Raw genomic sequence first — 24951 nt, forward strand, 5'->3', positions numbered from 1 at the left:
CTTTATTCTCACATCCTCTCTTAAGACAGTTCCTCAGAGGGGCAAAGAATATAAAACCCCCCAAGGAAACCACCAGTCCCTGCTTGGGACCTCAACTTCATATTGGAAAAGCTGACCCTTCCTCCCTTCGAGCCAGCTGCTTCATCAGTACTACAATACTTGTCATGGAAAACAGCCTTCCTTCTGGCTATCACCTCAGCATGCAGGGTTTCGGAGCTATAGGCCCTCATGGCTGTGCAACCTTTCATCATTTTCCATCAGGACAGAGTTTCCTTACGAACCAATCCTACCTTTATGCCAAAGGTAGTATCCAGTGTAGCTTTGAATCAGACTATTCACTTACCTACCTTTTATCCTAATCCACAAAACAAACGGGAAAGACTACTGCATTCCTTGGACATTCACAGACAACTTCGTTATTATTTGGACAGGACAAAGCCATTCAGGAAATCCGAGCAACTCTTTGTGTCCTATGCTACAGGTGCTCAAGGAAAGGCTATTTTCAAACAGACAATCTCAAAATGGATAGCCCACTGCATACGCTTTTTACTCATTCCATGGAAAAACTGTGCCTACAAGCATCAGATCCCACTCCACCAGGGCCACAGCTACCTCTGCAGCTTTCCTCAGGGGGGGTTCCGACCAAGGACATTTTGGAAGCAGCCACTTGGAGTTCAGTGGACACTTTCTCCAAGCAGTATCACCTTCCACTATACTCTAAATCTAGAGCGGGATTTGCCACAGCAGTCTTGCAGGGCATCCTTGCTCCTCCTAGTTCCACTTAGTGCCTGCCACCCCTACTTAGCTTTGGGATTCTTCCCATCTGTAATGACTGCAACTGTATGCACGATGAACATAGTACAGTTTTGTACCTACCATAAATGTAGATGTTAGGGTGCTCATACAGCTGCAGTCCAGGTTACCCCCACTTCTTCCCCTCTTAGGACAGGCCTTATCACAAACACCTTCTCATACAACCTATTATATATACTTTTATGGTGTATTTGCTTGCAACTACTGTTTTTTGATTACTCTATATTGCATGATTACATAAATTTATGTTTTGCCTTCCTTCTGGGGGCACCTGACATCTGGGGCAAGAAAAACTGAAGAAGATGGCGTCGGCTGCCTCTTTTATACCCCTGCCGCACTGACGTCAGGGAAGAAGCGACGACAACCGACGCCGGACCTAGACTTTGGAATTCGGCCGACCGAGGACCCGCCTGACGGCAGGATAACCCATCTGTAATGACTGCAGCTGTATGAGCACTCGAACATCTACATTTATGGTAGGTACAAAACTGTACTTTTCCTTTTCTCAAAAAGGCTGGGGTTCCCATTTTCTAAAGTCACTTTAGACAAATGGATTACAGACTGTATTTCTTGTATCTATTCTCAATAAGGCATTGCCTTACCCAAACTGCCCAAAGCTCATTCACCCAGATCCATGGCTGCTTCATCTGCTTTTTGGTCAAGAACATCTGTTGATTGGGCAGCAGCCACATGGTCCAGTTCTCATACTTTTGCTTCTCATTACAAATTGGATATTATGTCTGGAAACAGAGCTACCTTTGGCTGTGCAGTACTCTGGAATATCCTTCTGTGAGGGCCGCCTACGATCAAAGTAGCTGAGGACTTTGTCCCATGGGTTAAGGAAGAATGAAAAGGACATCATCAGATTTAAAAGTTAAGTACTTTCCATAAGTAGGCATCTGTGTTGTTTATTTTCTTTCTTCCTCAACTTCCCTCCCATCCTTCAGTCTTCTGGAGAAACCTGTTGGATTGTTTTCGAACCTGCAGATGTTCTTTTGTTCACTGTTGCAGTATTCTTTACATATGGGTTGCCTTCCACCCTATGACCCGATGTCTGGCCAGTATACAAAAGCTTTTAACCGCTGTCAGTACGTGGGATGTCGCACGTCTGCTCTGACAATGTCAGTCGTAAAAGGACGCCTGCTAATACCATTCTCCAAACTTTCCTGCTGCCATTCAAAAGCTTGACTGCGATGTACGGTCTATAGTCGGATTTCGTATGCTGCCAGTTTCAAATAAGTGCCCCGCTGTAGATTTATTTCCTTGCTATTGCTGTTTTGTTTTTGTTTCATATTATCCAGGAAAGGCAAGTGTAGGTGTGGAAGGCAGATTCCACATAAAGATGGTCACGACCTCTCCCTCTTTTCTGTTTATTCCCTAGTCACTACTGTTGATCCTGTTCAGTTTGTCAGGCCTTTGTGCCTAAGACTTTGCGTAGCCGACTTTCGGCTCTGAATCTTTCTCTCGAAAATCAGCAGATTAAACATCTGGCTAAAGATGTTATGGAGGGTGCTGGTGGACCTTCAGCTGAGCCGAGTTTGAAGAGGAAGATGAGCCAGCAAAAACCTGAAACCTCTTTGGTTGCTCCTTTTACCTCTGACATACCCCTTGAGGTCAGTGAAGACCTGGTGGTAAGGTTGGAGGTAAGGGCCGCTTCTTCTGTGGTTATCTCGCTGGAAGTCACCAAGGGATTGGATCCTAGCATGTCCGAGGCTATGCAGACATTCATTTGGGCGACATGGAGGAACTATGTCTTGTGCTGGAGGACTCCAGCAACGTTCCTGCTGTTGCAAGTAGGGATCCATCCTTGACTATGCTGGACATTAGGCCTGCTTTGGGGTCCTCTTCCTTATCCCCTCACACAGAAAGGCATGCAAAGAAGAAACAACTTCCCTTCTATTCCTCAGTCTGATTGGGATGCCTTTCCCCAGGGTCTTATTAAGGAAGGCCTTGAAGCCATCTTCCTCTCTCCCTTCTTTTACTTTCTGTCCTGTACAGGCTGCTGGGTCTCAGATTTTTTCCTCTGATGAGGATTCTCTTGCATATTCCACCCAAATTACTTCTCCTGTGGAATATACATCTCCTGCGTAGGAATCTAATGGAGGGGATTCCTCTATTGAAGACATTTATTTTGGAGAAACTTTTAATAAAATGAGGGTGTCCTTCAAATGGTATTGTTCCCATATTGCTGATGAACAGAAGCAGTATTATGACCTTCAAATGGAGGTTCCCTCCCCCTCTGCAGTTCCTCCAGTCCTTCCAGCTTTCCTGGATGCGTTTGCCTCCTCCCCTAAATCTCCAGATTCATAGTTCCCTGCTCCCTAGTATTCCTCTGCTGATCCAGCTGTGGTCTCCATAGTTTGTGATAAAGTCTTCCCGTTTCTTTTTCTGTCTTCTGATAAGGAGACCACAATTCTTGAGAGACTAGGTAAGAAAGTATATACATCTTCCACTTTTAGCTATCACGCTATTAATTACCAGACCACACGTTTAGGTATTCTTTGGCTTTGCTTTCTCAGGCTTCACAGGCTCTAGCTTCTCTACCTGATTCTGAGGTTAAAACACAAGTCCTGTCGCTCTTGGCTGCATCTTCTCAAGTAGCTAGTCATTCCATTAGGTGCAGCTGTGATACTGTTGAGGTATCATCTAGAGCTGCTGCTTCTGCCTTTGTGCTTAGGAGGCATTCATGGCTGTGACTTAAATTACCTGATGATATTAAAGTAAAATTACTTGATGTCTGCCCTCTGTGGTTTAGCATCTGCAGACTTGGAGACTGCAAGTAAAAGGAAAGCAGCTCCAAGACCTGAAACACCCGTTTGTTTCATTGGTTCCATAATTTCATAGAAATTTCCCTATCAGAACCTCCTTTGTTAGGAGACCTGTTCATTCTTCTTCTGCTTCTACTTCTACTCCTAGGTCTAAGAAGTCTGCTAGAAAACCCTCCCCAATCAAAAACTTGGGCTTCAGTTCCCTCTACACAGCAGTCCTGTCAGGCGAGACCCAGTTCTGTGACAGCCAGCACACCCTTCCACATCATAACTCTTTCTCTTTGCCTGTGTCTTTCTTTTCCAGCCTGGGCAAGAGTCACTCAGGGCGCCTGGGTTCTTCCATCATCCAAAAAGGTTATTTTTATGACTTGGAGGAATCTAACTCTTTTCATGGGAATTCCACAGCCCCCTTCCAGTCAGTTGCAACTGTTTCCAAAGCTCCTATTTCAGCTGATGTCTCGAGGCACTATCCAAAGTGTACCTTTGGATCAGAGAGGGAAGGGGTTTTCCTCAAGAATGTTTTTGGTTCCAAGAAAGGATGGCCCTTGGAGACCAATTCTAGACCTCTCCCACTTAAACAATTTTCTGGAAGTGCCTTCTTTCCAGATACTGTCCCTACAAACACACTTCCCCTTATTTCTTCTCAGTCTGTCATGGCTTCCTTGGATCTCAGAGATGCTTATTTGCATATCCCCATCCACCCTCAATACAGGACATTTTTAACATTTCTCACTGGGTTCTTTGCACTTCAATTTTCTGCTTTGCCTTTTGGTCTTTCCACTGCCTCAAGGGTATTTACAAAGTGTTTGGCTTTTGCCATTGCCTTCTTGAGGGTCCAGGGGGGTTCAGGTTTATCCCTGTCTGGATAATCTTCTATACCTAGCCAACATTTCTGGTCATTTATCTCAAAACCTTTGAGGGCCGATGTCCTTCAAGGATGCATCTGCAGTCATCACATATGGGTTGTCCTGCCTCAGACAGCCCGGTTGGCCGGATTCCAAAGTCTGGGTCTGGCGTCGGCTGATGTCGCACTTTCCCCAACGTCAGAGCGTCTGGGGTATAAAAGCATCTGCCAACGCCATCTTCCCCAGTCTTTCTTGCCGCGTGGTGCCCGAAGCAGAAGCAGTTCGCAAGTGCCGGTCGGCCAGCTCCTGTAATTCAGCTACCGAAGACTTCAAAAAGCTAAGTACCCTGTTGGGGACTCTTTCTTGCCTCAGCCGATGTCAGATAAAGTTAATAATTGTTTAACTTGTGGGAAACAAATACCTCATAAGGATTTCCACTCTTACTGCCTCCCCTGCCTAGGCCCAGACCACGACGTCTCGGCCTGTTCAGCCTGTGCTTCCTTCAACCGACGCACTCTTAGACGTCAGGCGGAGTTTGCAGAGGAATTTTTGGGGGCTAGTTTTTCATACAAGATGCCGTCGGAGACTCCGACTTCACATTTAATTAAGAAACGGAAGGACAAGGACCGACACACGCGGGCCGCGGTTTCGGCTGAAACCACGGCCAGGCCTACCGCGAGTGTCTCGGTCTCGGCTGAAACAGAGTCCTTGGTACTTCCAATTACCGAAACCGCTCAACCGATTACCTCGGTCCCGGAGGCCCCGGCTGAGTAGGTTATTGAATTTCCAACAGAAACTGGTGTCCTGGAACCTTCCGACACCACCCCTTTAGACAAATCTACACCAGCACGTGGTGCAGCCAGGCCCCCTGCATCCATGTCCATTAAGGCTTTCTCCAGGGCTAAAGCTGCTAAACTCTCAAAAGCTTTGCCTCCCAAGGTTATTCCTCAGGGACCCTCTACTGGTTCACAGATTGTAAGCTTAGCAGAGGATCTTATCTCCTTAATTAGGGGCTCTCAACCTCATCCGGACAGGGGCTCTCAACCGCCTCCAGACAAAAGGCCCAGGGTTGAGCCCTCTGATCCCCACTCTTCAGATGAGGCCTCTGATGGCTGTACTCTCTCGGACCACCAGGAGGAGGTTTTTTTCGGCCTACGAGGATTCTGATGCAGAGGAATCTATTTCCTCGGCCTCCCCTCCTGAAGAGTTTTCCTTTGGGGAGACACTACACACTATGAGAGAGCATTTCCAATGGCAGGGCCAGGAATTCTCTGATTCCAGGAAAAGATTAAGGACCTTTTTACATTTGCCTCAGCATAGACCTTTAGCTATTCCTCCTGTTTTGAATGTCATTGATGATGTGTACTCTGACTCTAGCACAACCCCTGATTCTCTCCCTCCGGCTCCTGCCAAACCCGATAGCTACTACAGGGTCCCGGACTCGCATCTTTACCTTTACAAGGCCTACTCTGCTGATCCAGAAACTATTTCCCAGGGCCCTAAAGGGGTTGCAGCTGCCACTGCTAAAAATCCTCTCCCCTCTGAAAGGGAGTCCAGAGCTTTGGAGAGATGGGGTAAAAAAGTGTATACTTCTGCTACTCTTTCTATGAGGGCATTAAATTGTCAATTTCATATGATACAGTACCAAGAGTATTTGTTAGATGAATTGCATAAAAAACTGTCTTCACCTGATCCCCTAGACCGCAAGTCATTTCAGGATCTGGTACGTAACTCGCAACAGGTTAGCAACCATTTCTTGCAATGTGGTTATGATGCATTGGAAGCTTCATGTAGGTCAGCTATGACTGGCGCAGTCATACGTAAGCATGCTTGGCTGAAGGAACAATCTCTGCCAGACCATGTTAAAGCAAAGCTGCTGGATGCTCCACTGGAAAAGCAAACGTTATTCGGCTCCACAGCTCAGGAGGTCCTAAAGAAATTTGAAGAAAAGGCTAAATCCGTACAAACAGTCAAAGATTTTCTCCAAGTACAACCACCAAGATTCAGCAGGAAATGGCCTTCCAAGAATTGGTCCTTTCCAGACACAGAGAGGTTTCAGAGAGGCAAGAACAGGCGTGCCAGAGGTAGAGGGCAAGCTAGAGACTCCTACAGAGGACATCAGTGGCATCCTCCCAACCAGAGAGGTAATGCAGGACCTTCAACTGCTGCACAAGGACAGGCTCAATGACTTTACTTTGACACCGCCAACCAGGGCTCAATTGGAAGCACCTTTGGGCGGAAAGCTTTCTTTATTCTCAGAAAATTGGCACAGTATTACAAGGGACAAATGGACACTACAAATAATAGACAAAGGATACAGGTTCCATTTCCACACATTACCAAAAAGAAAAGGCATGCCAGACCTGCCACCGAATCAAAGGGCAGAGGCTTTGAAACAAATTTCCAGCTTAATGCAAATGAAAGCTATAGAAAAGGTTCCTCTTTCAGAACAAGGCCAAGGATTTTATTCCAGACTATTCCTTGTTCCAAGAAAAGAAAAACAGTGGAGGCCTATTCTCGACTTGTCCGCACTGAATACTTATCTCATTGTGCCAAAGTTCAAAATGCTGACTCTACAGCAGCTCCTTCCCATGCTGGGCAAGGGGTCTTGGCTGGTAACTCTAGACCTCAAGGAGGCATACCTGCATGTCCCTATCAGACAAAGTTGCAGAAGACACCTCAGATTTCTTGCAGGGTCAGAGCATTATCAATTCTCAGCATTGCCCTTTGGCTTATCTACTGCGCCCAGAGTATTCACGAAATGCCTGGCATCAGTAATGGCACACTGCAGACTTCAGGGGATTCAAATATACCCATATCTGGACGACTGCCTTATACAAGCGGACAGCCAACAAACTTTGATAAAACACTTGAATTATGCCATCCTCCTACTTCAGGCCTTGGGATATACAGTCAACTTTCACAAATCAAGACTTGTTCCATCCCAAAGAATAACTTTTCTGGGTGCAAATCTAGATACAACCACCCAAATGGCCTTCCTCACAGAAGAAAAACAGTCATCTACCAGATTACTTCAAAAATCTGACAAGACAAACCCAGCTGACTGCAAGGAAAATCCTGCAGGCCCTGAGTTACATGGCTTCTTGCATCCTTCTGATTCCACAAGCAAGACTACATATGAGGAAACTACAATGGTACCTAAGGAGTTTATGGACTCAGCACAGTCACAGCCTGGAAACTTTGATACCACTCATTCCATGCCTTCAAAAAGAATTTCTGTGGTGGGCTCAAGCAAGCCAGTCAAACAGGGGTCTGCCTTTCAGCAAACCAATAGCCAGCCAAACCATTACAACAGACGCTTCAGACCACGGATGGGGAGCGCACTTGGAGGGCAGATGCATTCAAGGTCTATGGTCACAAAAAGAGCTACGCATGCACATAAACCAAAAGGAAATGCTGGCAGTGATACATGCAGTCGAAGCCTTCAAACCCTTTCTGCATCAAGGCCATCTGCCAATAAGGACAGACAACACCACGGTTATGTGGTGCATAAACAAGCAAGGAGGCACCCATTCCTATCCTCTTTGCAGGCTGGCAATGAATCTATGGGAACTTTCCTTGAAGCTCAATATACAGCTACAATCCCAGTTTGTGCCAGGGAAAGACAATATACTGACGGACAGCTTAAGCAGAAATATCATGGATGCACACCAATGGATGCTGCACCCGGACATCTTTCTACAGCTAACACAATCATGGGGGAGGTCGGACATAGATCTTTTTGCCTCCCTCCACAATCATCAACTGAAGAAATTCTGCTCAAGGACATACCACCCACAAGCATGGAAAGTGGACGCCCTCTCTTTCAGCTGGAGAACTCTAACAGTGTATGCATTTCCACCTCTCCCATTAATGACCAAGGTTTTACTGAAGATCAGGACAGAGCAGCCAAAAGTGATTCTGATAGCTCCGGACTGGCCAAGACAGCACTGGTACCCACTGTTAAAGAGCATGTCACGCACGAAACCATGGCCTCTTCCTCTATGGCCACTTCTACTGACACAGCACAACTACAAAACTCTGCATTCCAACCTGAAAACCTTGCAACTAACAGCCTGGAAAATACCTTGACTCCTCCTCAAGATAAGCTATCCCAGAGAGTGAAAGATATTATTATGGAAGCTCGCCGGCCTTCCACAAGAAAGGCATATTCAGCAAAATGGAAAAGATTTCACATTTGCAACGCCACAAAGGGCCTAGATGCGACAGTGATGAACATGGCACATATCCTGGAATACTTGGCAGAAATGTTCCACAATGGTCTGTCTTACTCTTCCATTAAAATTCATGCTTCAGCAATTTCAGCAGAGTACAATACTGATCCACCTGTCTTCTCTCATCCTCTCCTAAGACAGTTTCTAAGAGGAATCAAAAACATCAGTCCTCCAAGGAAACCACCCCTACCTACTTGGGACCTTAACTTCGTGTTGGAAAAACTAACACTGTCTCCCTTTAAACCAGCAGCATCTGCAGAACTACAGTTCCTGTCTTGGAAGACTGCTTTCCTTCTGGCCATAACCTCAGCAAGAAGAGTATCTGAGTTACAGGCCCTTGTGGCAGTACAGCCATTTCTTATTTTTCATCAGGACAGAGTTTCATTGAGAACCAATCCTACATTTATGCCAAAGGTGGTTTCCAGGGTTTCATTAAACCAAGCTATTCGCTTGCCTACCTTCTTTCCAAATCCACAAAACAAAGGGGAGAAACTTCTGCACACCCTGGACATACACAGACAGTTGCGCTACTACTTGGACAGAACTAAAGGTTACAGAAAAACTGACCAGCTGTTGGTAGCATATGCTGCTGGAACACAAGGAAAAGCAATTTCCAAACAGACAATTTCAAAATGGATAGGGAATTGCATTTGTTTTTGTTACTCCTGTCATGGAAAAACTGTGCCAGCTAACATTAGACCTCATTCCACGAGAGCCACAGCCACCTCCACAGCCTTCTTAAGAGGGGTGGCTACCAAGGACATTTTAGAAGCTGCTACACAGAGCTCCATGCATACATTTGCCAAGCATTACAATTTACCTTTATATTCCAGATCCAGAGCAGGCTTTGCTACGGCAGTCCTGCAGGGCATTTTAGCTACACCATCCTTTACATAGTTCCTCCACCCCCAGATTGGCTATGGTATTCTACCCATATGTGATGACTGCAGATGCATCCTTGAAGGACATAGTACAGTTTTGTACCTACCATAAATGTAGATGTCCGATAGGTATGCATCTGCAGTCAGTTTTACCCTCCCTCCTTCCCCTCTGTGGTATTTCTTGGGTACTTATCCCTCTTTTAGCTAGCTGGGATGATCTATTATGGTGTATTTGTTGTTATATTACTGTGCATGTTTGGATTTTTAAATGCATCTCTCCAAATTTAGCCTTCCTTAGAGGGCACCTGTCATCTGGGGCAAGAAAAACTGAGGAAGATGGCGTCGGCAGATGCTTTTATACCCCAGACGTTCTGACGTCGGGGAAAGTGCGACATCAGCCGACGCCGGACCCAGACTTTGGAATCCGGACAACCGAAGGGCTGCCTGAGGCAGGACAAACCCATATGTGATGACTGCAGATGCATACCTATCGGACATCTACATTTATGGTAGGTACAAAACTGTACTTTCATCTCCTTCAAAGCCTGGGTTCACAATAAGTTTTAAAAAAATCTATTTTGACTCCATCACAGGATCACATCATCTTGGGGTGCAGGTTCTGGACAGACTTTATGATGGTGTTTCTCCCAGCAGACAAGGTTCACCCTCTTACTATCTTCATGGAGACCCTTCTGTCTCTTCCTTCCATCTTGGCCAGGGAATTCCTAAGTCTTCTTGGAGTCATTGCTTCCACATTTCTTATGCTGCCCTTTGCAAAGCTTCACATGAGAACATTTCAGTGGTTTCTAAAGACAACCTTATCTTAGCATTACCCACTAGATGTTATGATTCCTCTACTTCCCTCCTTGAAAACAGAATACAGGCCTTCTTTTTTTGCCCCAACCTTCTCAACAGCTTTTCACAGATGCCTCAGACACAGGCCGGGGGACAATCTTTCCTTCCAGGAAGGGTCAGGGTCTCTGGTCTCCTTCTCAGAAGAGGGAGCACATCAGCATCACAGAAATAAGGGCTCTGCTTCTGGCTTTACAGACCTTTCATCCTCACTTCCTATTAGGTTTTCTAAAGATTTTTGCAGACACCACCACTGTGCTCTTCTATGTAAACAAGCAGGGGTGGGGCACCAAATCTTACCTTCTGTGCAGGTTAGTTATCAAAGCATGGGAATTGGCAGTTCAATACAAGGTCACTCTTAATGCTGTTTACCTACCCTCTGCTCAAAATTATATGGTGGACACATTAAGGAGGTCCATGGCACACTCCCACGAATGGATGGTTCACAGGGATGTGTTCCTGGATCTGGTTCACTGGTGGGATACTCCACATCTGGCCCTCTTTGCCTCCCCTCAAAACAGACAACTTCCTCTCTCTTGTGCCAGTGTCCCACATTGTCTGAGTTGGAAGGTGGACACCCTCTCTTTCTCTTGGAAGGGGATTTTTCTTTATGCCCTCACCCCCTTCTCTCTCATTCAGAAAGTCTTGCTGAAAATTCAGCATAACAAACTGAAAATCTTGTTGGTGACTCCCTTTTGGCCAAGACAGCATTGGTTCCCTCTTCTGCAACTAGCCAAGGCCCCATCACTACAAGTTGCTTCACTGGTTGGATCTGCTCACACAGAACAAGAGATCCCTGCTACATACACATCTGACAACATTACAACTGACCTTCTGGGTGAGCAACTTCTGATCCCTTTCAGGCACCTTTACTCACAGGACATGTTTGGGGTTTTGCAAGAGGCCAGGAAACCCAATATTAGGAAATCTTACATTTCCAGATGGAGAAGATTTTCCTATCTGGTGCCTTCATAGAAATTTGGATCCACTTTCTGTTGACATTCCAGTAGTACTCTTACCTATGTAAGTAACTGCTTAAAAGTGTCTTATATTCCTCAGTGAAAGTCCACTTCTCTGCTCTTTCTGCTTGTCTGCCATTATCACCTCCTTTAGCTTCCAGATTGGAGTGTAAACTTTTCCTTAAAGGTGTCCTAAATATTAAGCCTCCCAGGAAAACATTTCCACCTCCTTGGGACCTTAATTGTGTCCTAGAGTAGCTAACTCTGGCTCCTTTTGAGTCTGCAGTTTCTGCCTCTGTAAAGTTCAGCACTTGGGAGATTGTGCCTCTAGTTGCCTTGACTTCTGCTAGGGGGGTCTCTGAGATTCAGGCTTTGATGGCATCCCCACCTTTCTTGGTTTTCCACAAGGACAGTTTCCTTGCAAACCAGTCCTTCTTTCATGCCTAAAGTGGTGAATGAGATGTCTCTTAATCTCTCCAATTGCCTGCCGTTTTTCCTTCTCAGTCCTGTAGTGAAAAAAATTGCATACTTTAAATGTACATAAGCAACTTAGATTTTATTTGGACAAGACTAAATCTATCAGGAAGTTGGATCAGCTTTTTTGTGTCCTTTCATCCCAGGGCTCTGTGTTTACCTGTTTCTAAACAAGCAATTTCATCTTGGATTTCTAAGGCTATTGTGTTTTATCATTTTCATGGTAAGACTGCCTGCTTTTCTCAGGGCCCATTCCAATTGATCTGTTGCTTCTTCATGGGGCTTTCTTTAAGGGTCTGGACACCAATTCCATTTTGGAGGCTGCTACTTGGTCTTCTGTGCACACCTTTACTAAACATTACAATTTGAACACTTTCTAGATCCAGAACAGAATTTCCTAGAGCTGTTTTCCATGGTTTTGTGGAGAATTCTTCCTTGCATTCTTCGTCTGCTCCTTCCACCTCCCAAGTTTCCAACTAAGCTATGGCACTTTCCTATATGTAAAGAATACTGCAGCATTGAATAGAAGGACATAGAATAGTTGTGTAAAATTTTACCATAACCATAGATGTCCTTCTCTATTATATTACAGTATTCTGTCCCTCTCATCTTCCCCCTGCAACTTGTCACTTCCCTGGATGACTTATTGTTGTCCTTAGGACTGTTCCTTATGGGGCATCCTTATGTGCAATGTCCCACCTACTGGCAGTGGCTAAAAGCTTTTGTATACTGGCCAGATGTCTGGCCATAGGGCGGAAGACAGCCCATATGTAAAGAATACTGCAACATAGAAGAGAAGGATATCTATGGTTATGTTAAGATTTTGCACAACTATTCTTTCTGGGTTTGACCTTTTCCTTTTTCTGTCAGATATTCCTGTCTCTGTGTAGCTATATGGACCTTATGGCAACAAACTCGATATGAGGTAATGGGGGTGGACTAAGGCAGTATGGGTAGAGGGAGGAGAGTTGGATCCAAAGTCTGGAGTATGCAGCCAAGTTGGATCCAAGGATCGGATCTGAACCCATGGGTTGAGGAAGAATGAAAATGGACAAAATAGATGCCTAGTTATAGTGAGTATATAACTTTTAATTTCTGAGCTTGCAGTTTGCCTGACTGTCAACCTCCTCCTCCCAAAAAGTCTGTTAGGTTATATAAAGCATCTCAGACACACAAGTATCTGTTTTCTAATCCCATATCATTTCATTTTCTTATCCGGTTTATTTTCTGCCAAACATATAGTGAATGCTAACCCGATTCCCTCTGACAAAGGTGGAATAACTTTTGATCTGGGAAGAAAGTTTATTCTGCTGTTTTACCTTTCAGAATTACCAGGATCGTGTGTTAAAATGTTACTGGCTTCTTTTGAGAAGATGTAAAGGTTAACTGTTAACCACCGTTCTGAGGTTAAAACTTCATTAAATTCATTAATTGTGTTTGCTTCTCAAGTATCTCTGCTGCCGCTGCTACTTCAGTTTTGAGAAGATTTCCTTGGTTGCATTCTCAATTCTTTGCAGATAATGATAAAGCTGAGGTTTTAAATTCACCACTTGACAAAGATGTTCTGCTTGTCTCTTCTGTTGCTGAGTTCCTAAAAAGGTTTGATGAGAGGAAAGCTAATTTGAGGGGTTACCCATAATATTCAACTTTTTTTTTTTTGTTGTTTAGTGCAGTCAAACTGTCCTTTCTATTCAGAGCCCTTTTTTAAGAAGTAAAATAAACAGCCTCAGCTAAAGTTCTAACAAACATAATTTTGGAAAGCAATGGCATGGAGGCTTGAAGAAGAAAGGGGAAACCTTCCAGAACCCAAGACGCTCCAAAACATCAGAATGACTACTTGCATCAATAAGCTTCCCACTCTGGCAGTCCTTTAAATCTTTCTCTAGTATGCCTTCATCTTCTCCTGCGGCATCCGATTATCTCAGACAAGATAGGATCTTGAATTTATCCAAAAAAGACACAAATGTCAGCAGGGATCCATCCCTCCATTTTAAGTATTTCTTGTTCATTCTGTAAACCAGTTTTTCCAATTTCCTTCAGTTTTGGAGCAGATGTCTCAGATAGTCATAGAACCGTGTACTCAAAGATCAGAAATGAAAGCACTAAGATTGGTCTCAATCTGTTTGTCAAGGTCCCAAATGTATTCCCTCCAAACATTGTCACTTCACATACCATTTTGTACAGAAGTCAGACTTTAAGGTTTTCTGTATTTCGTTTTCATCATCAGTTATGTCTTTCCTTTTGGACTACCTACTGCAGCATGGGTATTTACAGTGTCCTGATGTGCAGACTTCAAGGCATTCACTTCTTTCCATATTTGGATGATTCTTACATTTGCAGACTTTTTCCATTTGTCTGAATTAACTGATATGGGTCAAGAAACTACTGCACAATATGATGTTTCAAGTGAACGTACAGAAATCCCCTCTCTTCCCTTCTACAAACTAGTTTTTCCTGGATGTGTTCTGGATACGTCGTAAGAAGAGTTTTTCTGTTGAATGTTGCAAAGAAATCTTCCTGAGATTTTGCACCCACTATCTGACATATGAAAGGGAATTTCTCATGATTATGGGTTTCATGGTTTCTATGATTTATCATGATTCCTTTGTCCAGACTTCACGAGAAAAATTCAGCGGCACCTAAAGCAGTTTGATATCAGCACGAACATCCTTGATCCTTTTTAGATTCTAGTGCTGGTATTTGTGGAAAGGGGAAGGTATTGTTTTGAGTGTACTAGTTCTCTGTCAACCCAGGTCTCCCCTTCTCCTTTCCACTTTCTCTCCAGTCTGTCGCAACAGATGCCTCAGACTTTACTTGGGAGGTGTATCAAAAAGGGTGAAAGTGCAAGGTATCTGGAACAAGCCAGACAAAGCAAAGCACAAAAAATGTCAGAGATGCTAGCAATAATCGATACTTAAAAGGTCTTTATCTCTTGCCCCCAGGACCTCTGCAAGTCAGCACAGGCAACACCACAGTAATGTGATATACAAACATGGGGTACCAGATCTTTCTCTCTTTGAAGACTTGTCATGATGGCCTGAGTGGTGGAAAATAAGCTCAGTTTGATTCTTTAGGCCTCGTACATTCCATCAGAACAAACTATCAGAGCAGCCAAGCTACCGAGCAGAACCAAGACAGACCTTCACAAATGGAAACCACACCTTGAGGTCTTCTGGAAATTATCTAACTATGGGGGGCACCTCAAATGGATATTTTATTTTTTATTTTATTTATTTTTATTTTACATTTGTTAACCGGGATAGTCCGACTGGATACATGTCCATATTTAGCGGAGGCCCGGGGAGAAAAGCTCCAACAGAGTTACAATGACAAATTGTTACAGAAAATAGTATACAAGATGAACAATAATGAGGAAGAGAGAAAAAAGAAAAAAAGACTATTTACATACTATTACAAAACTACCATGCTCTATCATATGCAAAATACTACTAATCATTAGAATATACATTAATAACATGCTAGCAGAGTTGTTAGGCCGTATTATACCTTAGAGTTTGGCAACATACATAGTTCTTATAACCCTTGCTAGGTTGTTCTTTTTGGGTATATATGTTTGTGTGCTTTCAAAGTAGGCAGAGAAATTATGTTCCAGGATTCCTTGCTTACAGGCCTGGAAGACAGATGCTTTCTTACTTGTACAGGAATATTCTTGTATGCTTTTTTACTCTTTCCACTGGTAGCCAGGGTTCTTCTAAATATCCAGAGGGACTTTCCAAAGGTAGTGGTGATGACTTCCTGTTGGTCCAGACAACAGTAGATGTTTTTCGTGTTTCGCTGTTGCAGTCATCACAGTTGGGTTATCTGCCTGCAGGTAGTCCTCAGTCGGCCAGAATACCCGAGACTTAGTATTTCTGCGTCGGTTGCTGTTGCTCCAGGACTGACGTCAGGTCATCAGGGGGTGTAAAACAGGCAGCCGACGCCATTACACCAGTCTTTCTCCTCGGCGAGGAGCCTGAAGCAGAAGCAGTTCACACGAGTGCTGGTTGGCCGCTACCTGGGTTTTCGTTTGTGAATTGAATCATCCTGAAGTCTTCTAAAGCTAAGTACCCCATTGGGGTTCTTTTTTTCTTGCTCTTACCAATGTCAGAAAAAGTTAACAGTTGTCTCGCCTGTGGAAAGCAAATACTACACCGAGATTTCCATTCTTACTGCGTCACTTGTTTTGGCCCAGACCACGATATACCTCGCTGTCAGTTTTGTGTTTTGTTCAATGCCCGAACTATTCATCGTCGGACCCTTATTGTCGCTAAATACTTTCGCTCTCGTTCTCCGTATTCCGAAATGGCTTTGGTGAGCCATCTGACTACAGATCTTCCGAAAAAACGTAAGACAGAGAACCGCACAGGTCCAAAACTGCCGATGACGCTTCCGTTAAGCTAGTTGCCAGATCGCCGGTACTCATTGAGGTGCTTTCGCACCCCTTGATGCCTGCATCAATTGATTCGCAGGCTGCTACCGAGACCCATTCGGAGTCCAGTATGCCACGAGACTCTTCTTTGACAATGGAACCTGCGGATGTCTCTACCTTGAATGGGTCCGGAGCCACTGTGCAGGCACCGGCTTCTGAGGAAGTTCTTCGCACTACTGATATTTGACACAAACCGACGACACTTGCGTCTTCTGTTCTGTCTAAAATTACCAAGTTTCTAAGGCCAAGAGTACAAGCTACATTTAAAAAACCGATGATCCAAACTCAAGCACCTGCTTCCTTGCCACAACATCAAATGCTTAAAATGGCAGAAGACCTCATTATGCTGATTAGGGGAAGCCAGCCTTCCCCTCCTAAGAGAAAGAGACTTGTCCCCAACACCTTTAACAGACCAAGAGTCCAACGACTCTGAGGTTTCTGAATATGAAGACAAGCCTTTATCTTCTTTTGAAGATTCAGATGCAAATGAATTCATTCCCTCTGCTTCTCCTCCAGAGGATTTTTCTTTTCGTGAAACCCTACATGCTTTTAAGAGAGCATTTCCACTGGGAATGCCAAGACTATCCTCAGTCCAAAAGAGACTCGGAGAACATTTACATTTGCCACAACGTAGATCTTTAGCAATACCCCCAGATTTGGATGTTGTGGTTGATGTCTTTATGGAATCCAGTCTAACTCCTGATACTTTACCCCCCAGCTCCTAGGAGACCAGATGGGTACTACAGAGTTCCTGGCTCTCTCAAATTTCTTTTCAGAAATCCTACTGCTGACCCAGAGGTCATCTCCCAGGGGCCTAAAGGTATAAAAGCAACTACCGCTAAAAATCCCACCCCTTCGAACAGGGATGCCAGAGCTTTAGACCTATGGGGTAAAAAGGTATACATCTCTGCAGTTCTCGCCATTAGGGCATTGTATTGCCAGTTGTACATGCTGAAGTACCAGCAACATATTATGGAACTTATTAAGCAAAAATTAACTACCTTTACAGACTTTGCAGAAAATAAATAATTACAAGATCTTATGCATTCTGCAAGCCAAGTCAGCAAGCATACTTTGCAATGTGGCTTTGATGCCCTAGAAGCATCTTGCAAGGCAGCAGTCACTGGTTCTGTACTGAGAAGGCATGCTTGGCTTAAAGAGCAGACCTTGCCAGACCATGTCAAATCAAAATTACTAGACGGTCCTTTGAAAAAAGACAATCTGGCACCAAAGCAGAAGAGGTTCTTAAAAAGATGGAAGAAAAAGCTAAATATATGCAGACAGTCAAAGATTTTTTGCAAGTACAGCCTCCTAGATTCAGTAGGCATTGCCCCTCGAAGTATTGGTCCTTTCCAGCCCCCTCAAGGCCATCCCAAACTAGACCCAGGGGAAACGGACCCCCTACAGTCTCAGGGTATGCAGAGATCTAAGCAATGGAGTGCCTCCACTTCAAAAACAGGGAGTGCTAAGCCACCCCCTTGTGGAAAGAATTCACAATGATTTCTCAACTCCACTCCTATGCCCAACTGCTCGTGCCCTTAGGAGGAAAACTCACCCATCATGCAAAAAACAGGACTTCCATCACCAAAGACCGATGGGTCCTCAACACTGTATCCCAGGGGTACAAATTTTACTTCCACACACTGCCAACCCCAAAAGGGTTCCCAGACCTTCCTCCAAACCAGTGGGCAGAGGCACAAAACCAAGTTCACTCCCTGCTCTCCATAAGGGCAATTCAACCTGTCCCTGCACAGCAGATAAGTCAAGGGTTTTATTCCAGGCTTTTCTTGGTACCCAGAAAAGAGGGCACTTAGCGCCCAATACTAGATCTGTCCATTCTAAACATCTTCCTGGGAGTACCAAAATTCAAAATGCTCACCCTTCAGCAGCTTCTTCCTGGGCTGACCAAAGATGCCTGGTTAGCCACCCTAGACCCAATAGAAGCCTATCTGTACATCCCTATCAGGGACTCATGCAGGAAATACCTAAGCTTCAGGGTGGGATCTATGCATTATCAGTTCTCTGCACTTCCCTTTGGCTTATCCACTGCTCCCAGAGTATTCACACTATGCCTGGCTCCAGCCATTGCCTACTGCAGACAGAGAAAATTTCAAATTTACCCGTACTTGGACGATTGCCTGAATCAAGCAGACAGGAAGTACTGTTGCAGCACCTGACATTTGTAAAGAACCTTCTAACCTCCCTGGGGTACACTATCAACGAAAAGAAATCAAAACTAGTCCCTAGTCAAAAAATTGTATTCCTGGGAGCAAGCTTGGACACAGCATCCCAGATGACATTCCTTACTCCAGATAAACAAGCCTATCTGACAGGCTACTTCACTCAAATGGCCACCAGAACATAGCTATCCACAAGGAAAATCCTGCAGGCCCTAGGGTTCATTGCCTCTTGCATCTTACAAATTCCATATGCCAGACTGCATATGAGGAAAATTCAATGGTACTTAAAAAGTCTTTGGTGCCAACATTCTCAGGACCAGGAAACTGTCATTTCTATCATACCTTGTCTAAGGACATAGTTTCTTTGGTGGGCAGCAGCATGCAACCACAACAGGGGACTTCCCTTTACTCAACCTCACGCCACCCAGATCCGAACCACAGACATGTCAGACTATGCCTTGGGGGCACACCTGGACGACAAGTGCATTTAGGGCCACTGGAGCCCAAGTCAAATTCATCTGCACTTCAGCCAAAAAGAGATGCTAGCTGTTCAGCATGCTCTAACAGCTTTCAGATCCCTACTCTCACCAGGACCCCTGCTGATAAAAACAGACCACAGTTATGTGGTACATCAGCAAGCAGGAGGGAACCTGCTCTTACCCACTCTGCAGGCTAGCCATGGCCTTGTGGAACATGGCCTTGGACATGCAGGTCCATCTGCAAGCTCCCGCCAGGCAAACAAAACTCACTGGCAGACGACTTAAGCAGAAATCTCCTAGACCCACACGAGTGGCATTTACAGCCCAGTACCTTCAGCCTTCTAATCCAGAAATGGGGGACCTCTTTGCCTCCCCCTGCAATCACCAGCTCAGCAAATTCTGCACCAGGACACCTCACAGCAGGGCCTGGAAAGTAGATGCCCTATCCTTCAAGTGGGAAAACCTCTCAATCTATGCATTTCCCCCTCTGCCCCTTCTCTCAAGAATAATACTCAAGATAAGACAGGACAGACCAAGGACAAACCTGATTGCCCCGGACTGGCCACTCCAGCACTGGTACCCACTACTGTGCAGCCTGTCACCGGTGCCACCCTGGCACCTACCCCAGAGCCCAACCCTCCACACTCAGCAGGGGGAAAGATCTTGCATCCGCAACTGTAAACCCCGAATCTTGCAGCCTGGCTTATTCCTTGAATCCCCCCCCCCCCCCACTGACCAGCCTAAGCAAGCAGGTGCTGGATGTCATTTTTGAAGCCAGAAGACCTAGTACAAGGAAATCCTATGCTGATAAGTGGAGAAGGTATTGCTCCTGGTTTCAGTCTAAAGGAGAGGACACAGCACTGCACTCCCTACCTCTAATCCTGGATTATCTAGCAGATCTACTCCACAGAGGCCTTTCCTTCTCCTCCGTTAAGATCCATGCCTCTGCCGTCTCGGCTCATTACAACACTGAGCTACCTCTCTTCTCTCACCCTCTCATCAAACAGTTCTTGAGAGGGGCAGACAATTTAAGGCCACCAAGAAGAGCACCCACCCCTGCTTGGGACCTTAACTCTGTACTTGAAAAGCTCACGCTACCCCACTTTGAGCCTGCAGCGTCAGCAGAGTTAAAATTCCTCTCTTGGAAAACAGTCTTGCTTCTGGCCATCCCTTCAGCTAGAAGAGTGTCTGAGCTGCAAGCATTTATGGCTGTGGAACCCTTCATTATTTTTCATGCTGACAGGGTCTCCCTCAGGACTAATCCTTCCTTTATCCCTAAAGTGGTGTCCAGTGTGGCTCTCAACCAATCTATCCATTTGGCAGCCGCCTTCACTAATCCTCAAAATAAAGGGGAAAGGATCCTGCACTCCTTGGACGTGCACAGACAGCTCAGATTCTACCTGGATAGGACTAAGCCATTCAGGAAATTTGACCAGGTACTACTCAGATGTTCGTGTTTCACTGTTGCAGTCCTAACCAATGGGTCATCTGGCTCCCTGTAGCCCTCGATCAGCCAGAATACCAAAGGTAAGTAATAATGACTTCGGCTGTCGGTTGTAAAGGACGTCAGGGCGCCAAATACAAAAAGAGGCAGCCAACGTCACTTCCTCAGTCTTCCTTGCTGTGGAGCCCGAAGCAGAATTAATTCTTGCATGAGTGCTGGTCGGCAGTTTATCTTTTATGTTTCCGACTACACAGTTGAAGTCAACTGCAGCTAAATACCCTGTTGGGGATCCTCTTTTCTTGCCTTAACGAATGTCAGAAAAGGTTAATAATTGTCTTACCTGTGGAAAGCAGATTCCCCATAGAGATGTTCATTCCTATTGTATTATTTGTTTAGGCTTTAACCACGATGTTCCTAATTGTGATCTCTCTGCTTCCTTTAGTCCGCGTACTATTTGTCGTCGGGCTAAGCTTTTAGCTAAGTATTTTGGGGTTTGGCTAAGTTTGTCGGTAGGGCATCCACTGGTCTTCAGGCTTCGGATATCCCCAAGAAATGTAAGGATAAGGACCATGACAGGCTTCCGATGGTCAAGTCCTCGGATGATGCTAAGTTGGTCGTAAGTCATGCGGTAGCCAGTGAGGTGCCTTTTCAGCCCCTGCAGCCCGCTGTTTTTCAACCACAGGCCTCGGTTGAGACCATTTTCAGAGGCCCCTAGGCCTCTGGTATCCATTTTGCCTCCTGACCTTCTGCCTGTTGCTTTTTAAGCTGGATCCAGAGCCATGAAGCTGACTCAGGTGTCCGAGATCTCCATTCTTCGTTCAGACCATAACCTCATACCGACAATTTCAAGTGCAACTTTGGCAGTTGCCAGGCCTTCCGAGTCCTTTAGACTTGCCGGTAAATCTTCCAGTCGTAAGCCTCTGAAGAAGCAGGCTCTAGTTTCCTCTCGTTCCCCTCATTCTCAAATGGTTAAAGTGGCTGATGACCTTTTGACTCTTATTAGGGGTTCACAGCCTCCTCCTTCAAAAAGAGTTAGGGATGTCTCTCCTGAGGCTTTGTCCTTTTCCGGTTCTGATACTTCTAGCATTTCTGTTGATGAAGAGGAAGTTTCTCCAGCTTTCTCTCCTTTTGAGGATTCAGACTCAGAAGAGTCCATCCCTTCTGCTTCCCCAGAAAATGTCTCTTTTGGTAATACTTTAAATACTCTCAGGGAACATTTTAAATGGGAAAGTCAGGATTATCCCCTTTTTAAGAAAAGGATTAGGGAGTTTTTGGATTTGCCTCAGCATAAGCCTTTGGCTGTTCCACCTGTGTTGGAAGTGGTTGATGATGTTTTTCTGGAAAATTCCTTGACTCCAAATTCGGTTCCTCCTGCTCTCAGGAAACCTGACAGGTACTATAGAGTCCCTGATTCTCATTTGTTTCTTTTCAGGAATCCTTTGGTTGATCCAGAGGTTATTTATCAAGGCTCTAAAGGAGTTAAGGCCTCTGTTACTAAAAATCCTGTTCCTTCGGACAGGCAATCTAGGATCCTGGATAGGTGGGGTAAAAAGGTTTTATACCTCTGCCACTCTTGCTATTAGGTTTACTAATTGTATTTTTTTTCATATGCTGAAGTACCAGCAGCACATCTTGGAAGCTGTTAAGTCTAGGATAGTAAGTGTGCCTCAGTTGGCGTAGAGTAAGGATATGCAGAATGTGCTGAATTCTGCCAGTCTTGTCAATAAACATTCATTACATTGTGGTTTTGACATTCTAGAAGCCTCCTGTAGGGCTACGGCTACTGGCTCTATTATACGAAGGCACGCTTGGCTCAGGAAGCAGCCCCTAGCAGAGCCTGTCAAGGCTAAGCTTTTAGATGTACCTTTGCATAAGCCTCCTTGCTTTAGCAGGAATTACCCTTCTAAGAGTTGGACGTTCCCTGATAGCAGACAGAGCCATTCTAGGACTAGAGGTTACAAATCTTCTAGGGGACAGGTGGCTACCCCTCAAAGGTGTAAGCGTTGGTAGGCTTACTCTTCCAAGGCGGGAAGTTCTAAGCCTGCATCTCAATCTAAACATTCTCAATGACTCTGTCCAACTTCTGCCTGTTCTTGCCTGCCCGGAGAGTCCTTTAGGGGGAAGGTTGGCCCTTTTTCAAATGTCTGGGCCAGCATCATGGATGACAAATAGGTACTCAGATCTGTATCCCTAGGACACAAGTTTTCTTTCCACACCATTCCAGTACCCAAAGGATTCCCAGACGCTCCTCCAAACCAAAGGGCTGAAGTAGAAAAGCAAATTTCGTCTCTGTTACATCTGGGAGCAATAGAATCAGTTCCTGCTCTGCAGGTAGGCCAGGGTTTACTATTCCAGACTTTTCCTAGTTCCAAAATAAGAAGACCCCCTGACTTACTATCCTAGATCTATCCATCCTGAACTCTTTCTTGATGATTCCAAAGTTCAAAATACTCGCTCTGCATCATTTGCTGCCAATGTTAGAAAAGGATTCCTGGCTGGTAACTTTGGATCTCAAAGAAGCTTATCTGCACATCCCTGTCAGGGAAAGTTGCAGGCAATACCTTTGCTTTAGGGTGGGTAAGTAACATTATCAATTCTCTGTTCTGCCCTTGGCCTTATCTACTGCTTCCAGAGTTTTCACAAAATGCCTGGCTCCAGTTATTGCTTTTTGCAGGCAGAAGAAAATTCATATTTATCCATATTTGGATGACTGTCTAATTCAAGCAAATTCTCAGGAACAGTTGTTAAAGGATCTAGAATTTGTAAAGACTCTTCTCTCTTCCCTGGGTTACACTCTCAACATGGAAAAATCAAAAATGGTGCCATCCAAAGAGATAACATTCCTGGGAGAGAATCTGAACCCAGCCGCCCAGATGATACATCTCACCCAGAAGCAGGCAACTCTTTCCGTTTACTTCAAGGACTTGGCAAGCCTGTCCCAGCTCCCTGCAAGGAAGTACATGCAAGCTCTGGGATTCATGGCCTCTTGCATTCTCATGATTCCATATGCAAAACTGCGTATGAGGAAATTGCAATGGTACCTCAAGAACATTTGGTGCCAACACACACAGGACCTGGATGTGATAATTCCTCTGCTTCCATGTCTGCAGACAGAGTTTCTATGGTGGGCAGCAGCCTGTTTACAGAACAAAGGCATGCCTTTTAGCCCACCCCTGGCCACTCAAGTTCTTACCACAGACGCATCGGACTATGCCTGAGGAGCTCACCTGGATGGCAGATGCATACAGGGAAGTTGGAATACTCAGCAGATGCACCTGCACATAAATTTAAAGGAATTGATGGCAGTCCAGCAGGCCTTACTAGCTTTCAAGCATTTTCTTTCTCCAGGGACCCTGCTTGTCAGGACAGACAGGGACTCATTCTTACCTCCTGTGCAGACAGAGCATGAGTCTTTGGTCCATAACAGCATCCTGGGCCTGCATATCCTAGCTCAGTTTCTTCCAGGAAGGCTCAATGTTTTGGTGGACCAGTTGAGCAGATAGACCCTGGATCCTCACGAGTGACAGCTGAACAGAGCAGTTTTTTACAGCTTCATTCAATGTTGGGCACTCCTCAAGTGGATATTTTCTCCTCTCCAGACAGCCATTTTCTACCTCTTTTTTGCACCAGACAGCATCACAGCAGAGCCTGGAAAGTGGATGCTCTGTCCTTCCCTTGGACACTGCTGTCAGTTTATGCCTTCCCTCCTCTTTCTCTTCTTCCCAGAGTATTATTGAAGATCAGGGACGAACGACCAAGGACCATTCTCATAGCTCCGGACTGGCCCAGGCAACACTGGTATCCACTGCTTTGCAGTCTTTCCCAATTTCCTCCTTGACATCTTCCTCTGAAGCCAGATCTTTTGGTTCATGAAGGGTAAAACATTCTACATCCTCATCTTCAGTCTCTCCATTTGGCAGCATGGCTCATTGTATGACTCCTTCCTTTTCTTCCCTTTCCCAGCAGGTGGTTGACGTGCTGAGGGAGTCAGGCGGTCTAGCACTAGGAAGTCTTATGCAGGCAAATGGGAAATATTCCCTCCTTGGATTCAAGTTAGAGGGGAATCTTCTCAGCCTACCCTTCCTCTGATCCTGGAATACCTGGCTGATTTGCTTCAGGGTGGTCTTTCTTTTTCCTCTATCAAGATCCATGCTTCAGCCATTTGTGCTCATTGTTCTTTTGAACAACCCATTTTCTCTCATCCTCTGATGAAAATGTTTTTCAGAGGTGCTTGCAACTTAAAACCTCCCTGAAGGGCGTCTACTCCAGCCTGGGATCTTAATTTTGTTCTAGAGAAACTCACTCTTCCTCCTTTTGACCCAGCTGCCACTGCAGATTTAAAGTTTCTGTTGTGGAAGACTGCCTTCCTCTTGGCTATAACTTCAGCAAGGAGGGTTTCGGAGCTGCAAGCTTTGATGGCTGTGGAGCCTTTTCTTATTTTCCATGCAGATAGGGTCTCTCTGAGAACCAACCCCTCCTTTATGCCTAAGGTGGTTTCTAGCCTGACTCTTAATCAGTCCATACACCTTCCTACCTTCTTTCCTAATCCTTGAAATAGAGGTGAAAGAATCCTACATTCTCTTGATGTGCAT

At 45.1% G+C, this 24951-nt stretch overlaps 1 protein-coding gene across 1 annotated transcript in view; it reads left to right on the forward strand.

The window, feature by feature from the left end:
- Positions 1-24951, forward strand: part of CRAMP1 (cramped chromatin regulator homolog 1) — a 1694263-nt gene that overhangs the window by 1002462 nt on the left and 666850 nt on the right. The gene's annotated exons all lie outside the window — the stretch shown is intronic.

Source organism: Protopterus annectens, chromosome 12.part0, assembly GCF_019279795.1.
Source record: "Protopterus annectens isolate FY-2018-M chromosome 12.part0, PAN1.0, whole genome shotgun sequence".
NCBI lineage: Eukaryota > Metazoa > Chordata > Ceratodontiformes > Protopteridae > Protopterus > Protopterus annectens.